Here is a 9,904-nt window from a genome sequence, read left to right as displayed (position 1 = left end):
CACTGATGAAGTATATGGGTTCGTAAGTTGTACTAATTCATCTGCAGGATGATCAACCCAAAGCTACTGAGTGGGTCCTCGATAGTGGATGTACAACTCACATGACTGGTGACAGAAGCTTGTTGATGGACACTGATCTGTCACCATCTCATCTGAAGCATATCACCTACGCTGACAAAGGCAAAAGCAAGGTATTGGGTCTAGGTAAGGTTGCAATATCAAAGGATAAACACATGGACAAAGTCATGCTTGTTGAGTCCTTAGGATTCAATCTTATGTCGGTCTCAATGCTTTGTGATCTTGATATGGTTGTTGTCTTCGGCAAATTTCGTTGCCTTGTGCTAATGGAATTTGACAACTCCAAAGTCTTTGCAGGCTTTAGGAAAGGAGACTTGTATATTGTTGATTTCTCTACAGGACCACAGCCTGCTACATGCCTACTCGCAAAAGCTTTAGAATGCTGGTTATGGCATCGACGACTTGGTCATGCTGGGATGAGGAACTTGCATACACTCACGAAGAAGAAGCTCGTCATTGGCATCGAGGGTGTCAAATTCCTCAAAGATCATCTTTGTGGGGCTTGTGAGGCTGGAAAGATTCACCAGAGCCAAGCATCCCACGAAGACTATCATGACCACTTGTCATCCCTTTGAATTACTTCATATGGATCTATTTGGCCCTACTCATTATGCCACATTCACTAGTTTTGCATCATTATATGGCTTTGCCATTTTTGATGACTATTCTCGTTACACATGGGTGCATATCATCACTTACAAAAATGAAGTGCAGGAAGTCTTCAGACGATTTTCCTCAAGGGCTTCCACAAACTTCGGTGTGAAGATCAAGCATATCAGGAGTGATAATGGAACCGAGTTCAAGAACACTGGCCTCGATGAATATCTCGATATGCTTGGTATTACTCACGAATTGTCTGCTCCTTATACTCCTCAGCAAAATGGCGTCGTGGAGCGCAAGAACAGGACTCTTGTTGAGATGGCTCACACTATGCTTGATAAATACAAAATAGTTGAGCGCTTCTGGCCTGAAGCAATTGATATTGTGTGCCACATCATCAACAAGGTATATCTTCACAAATTCTTCAAAAAGACCTCATATGAACTCCTCACTGACAAGAAACCCAATGTAAGTTATTTCAAAGTCTTCGGTGCTAAATGCTAGATTATAGATCCTCACCATCACTCTAAATTTGCACCGAAAGCACATGAGGGTTTTATGCTTGGCTACGGAAAGGACTCGCACACCTACAGAGTCTTCAACATCAACCATCACAAGGTTGTTGAAACTATAAATGTGCCGTTCGATGAAACTAATGGCTCGCAAAGAGAGCACCTACCTCCCGTGCTAGATAAAATGTCACCTGAGGAATCCGTCAAGTTCAAAGCTACTGAGGATGTCATCCCTACCGAAGAAATTGCTGAAGAAGTCATTCCTTATCATGAAGAAAATCGTGCTGGTGCTGCTGAAGAAACTGGTCCTGAAGAAACTGTTGGGCCTAAGCAAAGTCGTCAACCCACACATCCTCGGATTGCAAATGAAGTGCATGTCGAGAAGATCATCAATGACATTCGTGCACCAGGTCCCCTCACGCGCTCAAAAGCTTCACATTTATCCAACTTTTGTGGGCATTTTGTGTTTTTCTCTATCACAGAGCCCACCAAAGAAGATGAAGCATTCATGGAATCCGAGTGGGTTCAAGCCATGCAAGATGAATTGCATCAATTCGAGCTCAACAATGTGTGGGAGCTTGTCAAGTGACCAGATCCACGCAAGCACAACATCATTGGTACCAAATGGATCTACCGCAACAAACAAGACGAAAATGGCCTCGTGGTGAGGAATAAGGCTCGTCTTGTAGCTCAAGGCTACACACAGGTTGAAGGAATTGATTTCGATGAAACTTTTGCACCTGTTGCTAGACTTGAGGCTATTCGCATATTGCTTGCTTATGCTAACCATCATAATATCATCTTACAACAAATGGATGTGAAAAGTGCATTCCTTAATGGTAAGCTTGAGGAAGAAGTATATGTTGCTCAACCACCAGGTTTTGAGGATCCAAAATTTCCAGATCACGTCTATAGACTCAACAAGGCCCTCTATGGCCTCAAGCAAGCACCTCGGGCGTGGTATGACACACTGAAGGAATTCCTCATGAAGAAAGGCTTCAAACCCGGTTCACTTGACCCAACTCTTTTCACCAAATCATATGATGATGAATTATTCGTGTGCCAAATATATGTTGATGATATTATCTTTGGCTGTACTAACCAACGTTACAGTGATGAATTTGCCTATATGATGAGTGAAGAATATCAAATGTCTATGATGGGAGAATTGAAATTCTTCTTAGGTCTTCAGATTCGTCAACAATACAATGGCATATTCATATCTCAGGAGAAATACCTCAAGGATGTGTTGAGGAAATTCGGCATGCAAGATTGCAAAGGCGTCAAAATTCCTATGCCCACAAATGGCCATCTATGCACTGATGAAAATGGTAAAGACTTCGATCAAAAGGTATACCGCTCCATGATTGGCTCCTTATTGTACCTATGTGCATCTAGGCCGGATATTATGCTTAGTGTTTGCATGTGTGCCCGATTTCAAGCTACACTGAAGGAATCACACCATAAGGCTGTGAAGCATATTCTTCGATATCTAGCTCACACACCAACACTTGGATTATGGTATCCCAAGGGCTCTTCCTTTGATCTCATTGGATATTCAGACTCTGACTATGCTGGTGATCGGGTGGACCGCAAGTCAACGTCAGGCACATGTCATTTCCTTGGACGATCCTTGGTATGTTGGTCCTCGAAGAAGCTGAACTGCGTATCACTCTCCACTGCAGAAGCTCAGTACATTGTTGCTGGATCTTGCTGTGCTCAATTACTATGGATGAAGCAAACACTCAAGGACTATGGCATCAACATGAAGAATGTGCCTCTCTACTGCGACAATGAGAGTGCTATCAAGATCGCTCACAACCTAGTTCAGCACTCGAAGACAAAGCACATCCAGATTCGTCATCATTTTCTTCATGATCATGTGTTGAAGGGAAACATCTCCATCGACCACGCAAGTACTGAAGACCAGCTGGCCGATATCTTCACTAAGACCTTGGATGATAAGAGATTTAGCAAGTTGCGGTGTGAGCTAAATATCCTAAAATCTTCGAATGTTCTTTGAAAAGGACACACATCCTAACACTTATGCTGACTTGATGACTTAGATGTGCAACACACGAAGTAACGTTTTTCTTCAATCAATGAAGACTAACCCTCTAAGTGTGAAGAAATTAATGAAGAAATTGATTCTCAGAACCCTACAAGAATTGTACGCGGTGTCTGAAATCAGTTTTCTTATACGGTGGGTTATGCCACCAACCAAAGTTGAAAATCTTCAATTTGAGTTTTTCTTCATTTGTGAAATTCCTCAGTTTTTCAAATTCTTCAACTTTGCATTGTTTTCACTCTTTTAGTCGATTATTCTTCATTTGACTATATATATATATAGAGAGAGAGAGAGTAACACTATTCTGATTCTGGGATCAGAATAGTTATTTGGATCACGATTTCCCTATATAGGCGCGACAAGATGCTCCTGAACCCGTGCGATCTAAAAATACGAAAAAACATATCCCCACCCACCCCACCCGCACCGTACCGGACCCCCGCCTCCACCCACTCTCGCCGCCATGTCGTCAGTGCCCAGCGCGGTGGCGCCTGACCCCGCAACCCACCCCCGCCGGTGCCGGCCTGCTCCCACCCGCCCTGCCACCTGCAACCCGCCGAACCCTAGTCGGCCACCGCCCTGAACTTCCTCTCGGATCCTCCCGATCCAGGCGCCACTTGCGCCGCCGTGCTGTAGCGCATCCCACCCCCGCGCGCCACCGCCCCAGGATCCGGCAGCCGCCCCGCCATCGCCCATGGATCTTGCCGCCTACCCGCCATCGCCCACGGATCTGGTCGCCGCCGCGCCATCTCCCATGGATCCGGCCGCTGCCGCGCCATCGCCCACCTTCCTCCTCCAGCCAGGCACACATCCCTACGCTCCGCCATGGCGCACCTGCACCTGCTTCCTCAAGCGCGAGTCCCCTTGGCAACCCCCACCTGTCGCCATAGCAGCTACCCCGATTGAGGCCCTGCCCAACAGTATGCTATTTTTGGTGTTCCTGCTACTGAAAACAGAGGACAACGACTGCTTGGATTTTCTCTGAACTTCCTTGTTATTCACTGTGGCGATACATGCTCAGCTCTTCCTCTATGAACTCTTGCAAAACAAGTATGTGTGATGCTAGCTAGAAGATGAATTCGGTCAAGAAAAAGAGTGTTGCATGTTTGCTAACAATAGTTGTTATCTGAAGCTGCACATTTACAACAAAACATGTTCAAGAAAAAGAGTGTTGCATGTTCAGATGCTCCTTGCCTTTAATTTTGATCTTTAGTTTTCTAAATGAATTGGACTGTTGTGTCATCTTCTTCCTAATTTTCCCATGTGAAAATTGTATGAAAATGAAGGAATGGTCTGGGTGGACGAGCTAGCCTGAGGCATGGTCTTGCTCGCCGGCATGGGGAGGGTCACTTGGTGCTCTTGACCCACTTGGCCTTGATCCTCACCCTCTCTCGATGCTCTACTTCACCGTCCTTTCTATGCTTGCCTTGGTCCTGCTGTTGAAGAACTCCTCTGCCTCGTCACCCTTCTCGTCTGTGGCGAGCTGAGACAAATCAACAATGGTTCCTCCGTGTTAGCAGATTCTAAGTTTCATTCGTGCACATGCATTTGCTTGTATATGAGCGTGGCATATAACAGGTTATGACATTTACCGGTGAGACAGTGACGGTGATGAAATAGGTGAGCAGGTGTCCAGTGAAGGTCTCTGCTATGTAGTCCCAGTTTTCCTGAACCACGAACAAGGCATTTAGTTAGCACAGAAGAACAAAAGAGAGCAGCAAGGCTAATCATAACCAGAGAGATGCAAAAAAAACAATGAATACCTTCAACCATGTCCATGCCACCTCATGCGCTGCTGCAGTCACTCCGCGAAGCACAATTATGCAATCCTGATTCCTTACCTATGGATGCAATATATCGTGAGTTTAGTTGGCTGAAAGTAAACTGTATCATCGAAAATGTTATATCGCTTCCTTGTTACCTCAGACGATAGCAGGAAATTCAGCGCTTCACGAACAACATCAGGGTCAGGGGACGATGCCAAAGAACCTTCAAAGAGGATCATAAATTTTGTGAGATTCCACAATTCTCATTTTAACTTATAAATAACGAAAGGGAAATACTAGCTTACCAAGCACACGAACTTTTTCCTAGCTCAGATCAGTTTCCCTGTAAATCTTCAGGAGAGATTCATACCCACTTTTGTTTGACTTGTTCACGGTCTGCATCAGTGCAACATATGCAGCCTGTACAATACAGTAAGATGGTAAACAAGTGGACTCCACATAGTTTGCAAGGTTATATAGCTATATGCTTAATTTATGTTTTATCACAGTGCTAACCTTTCGAACATCTGGTGGGAGGAGTGGCGTCTCTCTGTCTTCCAGAAAGACATTAAATCGACGGACAACCTCATCTATGGTAGACTGATGGCCTAGTTCCGCAAGAGCAGATAAGCGGGTACCTCTTAACCGTGCATTCAGGTGACCCTCCCCAGTGTGCCTGTCATTTTTAATATCACGAAAATGAGTGCATATAGTCGACGAGAAAATCATATACGAAAAACGGAAAGATAACAACAAAAATATTTAAGAAAAACCTTGAAGTTCAACTAGAAGAGCCAGATAAGTTCATGACGCCTTTCGGCGGAGCATGAGTCTTGGGTGTGTGCGTCTTGAGTGTGTGCTATTCGTGTGGGTGCCCACATGCGTGTCTACGGCACGTATGTGTGCTCCGAGTAGGTCTATCATATAGTTTTTTCATATGTAAAAATACATGTTATAAATAGTTAACGAAATGTTAACCAAAAACAAAACTAATGAAAAATGGCCTAAAGAATAAGCCCATCCCGTTTGGAAGTTCAACGATAAAAACCTAGAAGTTCAAATTAAAATAATGGAGAAGTTCGATGTTTTCACGTAACCAAAGAGAAGTTCAGGTAGATAATTGTCAGAAGTTCACCTACTACACGGTGTGAGAAAATTACAAACAAAAACACGTCACAGAAGTTCAACGTGAAAACAGCAGGAAGTTCAACTACTACATTGAATGAATTTCAGATGAAAAACTTTTAAAACCATCGCAAGTGTGAAAAAATGATCAACACGGGAGAGTTGCGTGTTTACAACAGCTTATTCATGTGCACCAGAAGTTCAAGTCAAACTAACGGGGCGATTCAGCACTTATTCTTGAAAAAGTGGAGAAAATTATACATGCTCTATAGGTCAAAAGTTTGGCTTTAATTTATGTTTTGCGAAGGTCAAAATGTTGTGTTCGAGAAGGTCAAGTGTGTTATCCCAGCAAGTTCAAAATAAATTTGAACATGCAAGGTAAAACATGCAAGAAAACAAAAAGGGAGAAGTTCAATCTCTAAAGATGATGGGGTTCAACGTGTAAACCAATGTTGAAAGAAAACAAAAAGAAAATGAGAAGTTCAATTTCGAAAGATGAAGCGGTTCGACGTGCAACCCAATGTTGAAAGAAAGCAAAAAGAAAGGAGAAGTTCAATTTCTAAAGATGATGTGGTTCGACGTGCTAAACAATGTTGAATGAAAATAAAAAGAAAAGGAGAAGTTCAATTTCTAAAGATGACGCATTTTGATGTGCAAACCAATGCAAAAATACACACAAAAATGTTGTTTTGGTGTCTTAAAATATTTTTATTCCTAGAAATGATTAAGAAATAAAACCAAGAAGACCATATTAAAAAGATGGAGAAGTTCGATGATTATAGAAAACTCAGATTTACCTCGTTATTAAAAATACGTCAGAGTGAAAACAACAAGAAGTTCAACATGAAAACAACAAGAAGTTCAATTACTACACTGAATGAATTTCGTATGAAAAACTTTAAAACCGCCGCGAGTATGAAAAAATGATCAACACGGGAAAGTTGCGTGTTTACATCAGCTTTCCATCGGTATATCACTTGCTCAATTCCGGTGAGTGGGAGGAGAGCTGCGAGCCAAAAAAGCACGTGAAAAACAGAGTGAAGTTCAGGTACACGTGCTGAGAAGTTCAGCTTCTTCAGGCGGTGCATTCTCCAAGAATCAGTTTCGTGATAAAAGGCAGAACGAATGATCTCGCCATTTTCGCAATTACTTGAAAACGGCTAGGAATCAGAGAAAATCAGCAACATGAAAAAGTTTCGTATTTTCCGTAGCTTTCCAACGGTATATTATTTGCGCCATTCCGATAAAGTTTGTAGAAAATACGGTGAAAATACGTTTTCACCATTTTTTAAACTGACTTAAAACCATAAAGAATTTGGAGAAACAATACATACCAAAAAGTTTCACATTTGTTCAAGCTTTCCAACACCATATCATTTGCTGCATTCGGACGCACTCTTAAAAAATGAGCTCGAAAATATGAACTCGGTAGGACTTGTACCGTTTTCTAAATTACCCTTAAACCGTTCAAAATTAGAAAAAAATTCAACATGAAAAAGTAGCGCATTTTCATAAGATTTTCAACGCCATATCGTACGCCTCAATTGGATTAGCCATTTAGAAATGACATTGAAAATACGAAGTCGGCTGTTCAGTTTGCGAAATTTTACGTTTTTTCAAATTACTCTTAAACCATAGGAAATTAGATAAACTTTCAACATGTGGAAGGAGCGGTTTTGTAGCAGCTTTCCAAAGCCATATTATATGCCTCATTCCGATAAACGGTTTAGAAATGCGATCGAAAATACGATTCACGTTTTTTGTGTGAAGAAAAAACGTTTTTCAAAACTGCTCTTAAACCGCTTATATTTTGCCAAAAATTTAAGTTGGGTCATTATACTGGTGTCCATAGCTTTCCAACAGTATATCGCAAGCCCCATTTGGGCAATGTTGATGGAAGTTCAATCTAGCACTAGGGGAAGTTCAGGTCGAACAACTCATGGAGTAAAATTGCAAAAAAACGCAATTTCATCACGACCCGAGAGCAAAATCTGCCAGAGCGAGATTTCTATTTAAAACCGATATTTAGTTGCTAAAAATGTTTCTAGATTACACTAACATCATATAGAATACTATTAACCAGAATAATTCGTGGTGGAAGCCACGGTTGCAACGATAGCCCGAAGGTCGGGTTCGTACAGAGGGAAGTTCAGGCGTGGGTACAAACAAAAATACGTCACAGAAGTTCAACGTGAAAACAACATGAAGTTCAACTACTATGCTGAATGAATTTCAGATGAAAAACTTTTAAAATCGTTATGAGTATGAAAAAATGATCAACACGGGAAAGTTGCGTGTTTACAGCAGCTTTCCGTCGGTATATCACTTGCTCAATTCCGGTGAATGGATGGAGAGCTAGGAGCAGTGGATAGAGATATACGAGCAAAAAAAAGCACGTGAAAAACAGAGTGAAGTTCAAGTACACGTGCCGAGAAGTTCAAGTTCTTCACGCGGTGCATTTTCGAAGAATCAGTTTCGCGATAAAGGCAGAACGAATGATCTCGCCATTTTCGCAATTACTTGAAAACGGCTAGGAATCAGAGAAAACCATCAACATGAAAAAGTTACGCATTTTCCGTAGCTTTTCAGCGGTATATTATTTGCCCCATTCCGTTAAAGTATGTAGAAATTATGTTTAAAATACTTTTTAACCAATTTCCAATTTGACTTAAAACTGTAAGGAATTAGGAGAAATAATATATACGAAAAAGTTTTGCATTTGCTCAAGATTTCCAACGCTATATAATTTGTTGCATTCAGTCGTACGGTTAAAACATTACCTCAAAAAATGAACTTGGTGGAACTTGTACCATTTTTTGAATTGCTATTAAACCATTCCAAATTAGAAAAAACTTTTAACATGAACAAGTAGCGCATTTTCATAAGCTTTCCAATGCCATATCATTTTCCTCAAATGGATTAACCATTTAGAAATTACATTGAAAATACGAACTCGACTGTTCAGTTTGCAAAATTTTACGATTTTCAAAATTACTCTTAATCCGTTGAGAATTAGAGAAAACTTTCAACATGCCGAAGGAGCGGTTTTGCAGCAGCTTTCCAACGCCATATTATATGCCCCATTCCGATAAAAGGTTTAGAAATGCGATCGAAAATATGATTCACGTTTCTTGTATGAAGAAAAAATGGTTTTCAAAACTACTCTTAAACCGCTTACAATTTGCAAAAAATTTAACTTGGGTCATGATATTGGTATCCATAGCTTTCCAACGGTATAGCGCAAGCCCATTTGGACACATTTTAGCTATAGTTCAACCTAGTATATATATATATATATATATATATATATATATATATATATATATATATATATATATATATATATATATATATGAGTTTATGTCCTCTACAACATTCACTTATTGCTAATTCTTCAAGTTGATTTTTCTGCTAAGTGAATGTGATCGGACCCTTCCCCCTCTATGCTAAACTCAATCCAGTCTGTTCACAAACTCTTCATGAGCGTTCTATTTTGAAACTTGTTCAAACTCTTCACTGTGTCCTTGTCAGCTGAAAAAATTGCGAACGACACTTTAAAATATTCTTATCTAAACTTTCGTCTTTTGCCGCTCAAACCGTTACGCATTCCACGGTATAATTATCTAAACACCCACGATCTCACACGATCTCCACATCTCAGTACATGGGTGACACATGTCACGCGAATGAGAAGGGTGAGGGGCACGTTCTTCCAAATTCTTCGGGCGAACAGTTATTCATCTCCGCTATAAATA

The 9,904-nt window shown here is 41.1% G+C and overlaps 1 long non-coding RNA gene across 1 annotated transcript; it reads right to left on the bottom strand.

Moving 5' to 3' along the window:
* Positions 1–4,687: 4,687 nt before the first annotated feature.
* On the bottom strand, positions 4,688–5,688 carry LOC123156057 (uncharacterized). The gene is made up of 6 exons (XR_006477820.1): positions 5,541–5,688; positions 5,330–5,444; positions 5,180–5,247; positions 5,022–5,099; positions 4,851–4,925; positions 4,688–4,741 (listed from the first exon to the last, which is right to left on the bottom strand). It is a non-coding gene; the product is annotated as an uncharacterized lncRNA (long non-coding RNA).
* Between the last annotated feature and the right edge of the window lie 4,216 nt (positions 5,689–9,904).

The sequence above is a fragment of the Triticum aestivum genome, chromosome 7B, assembly GCF_018294505.1.
Source record: "Triticum aestivum cultivar Chinese Spring chromosome 7B, IWGSC CS RefSeq v2.1, whole genome shotgun sequence".
In the NCBI taxonomy this organism is placed as follows: Eukaryota; Viridiplantae; Streptophyta; class Magnoliopsida; order Poales; family Poaceae; genus Triticum; species Triticum aestivum.
This window is presented reverse-complemented; position numbering and strand designations above follow the sequence as displayed.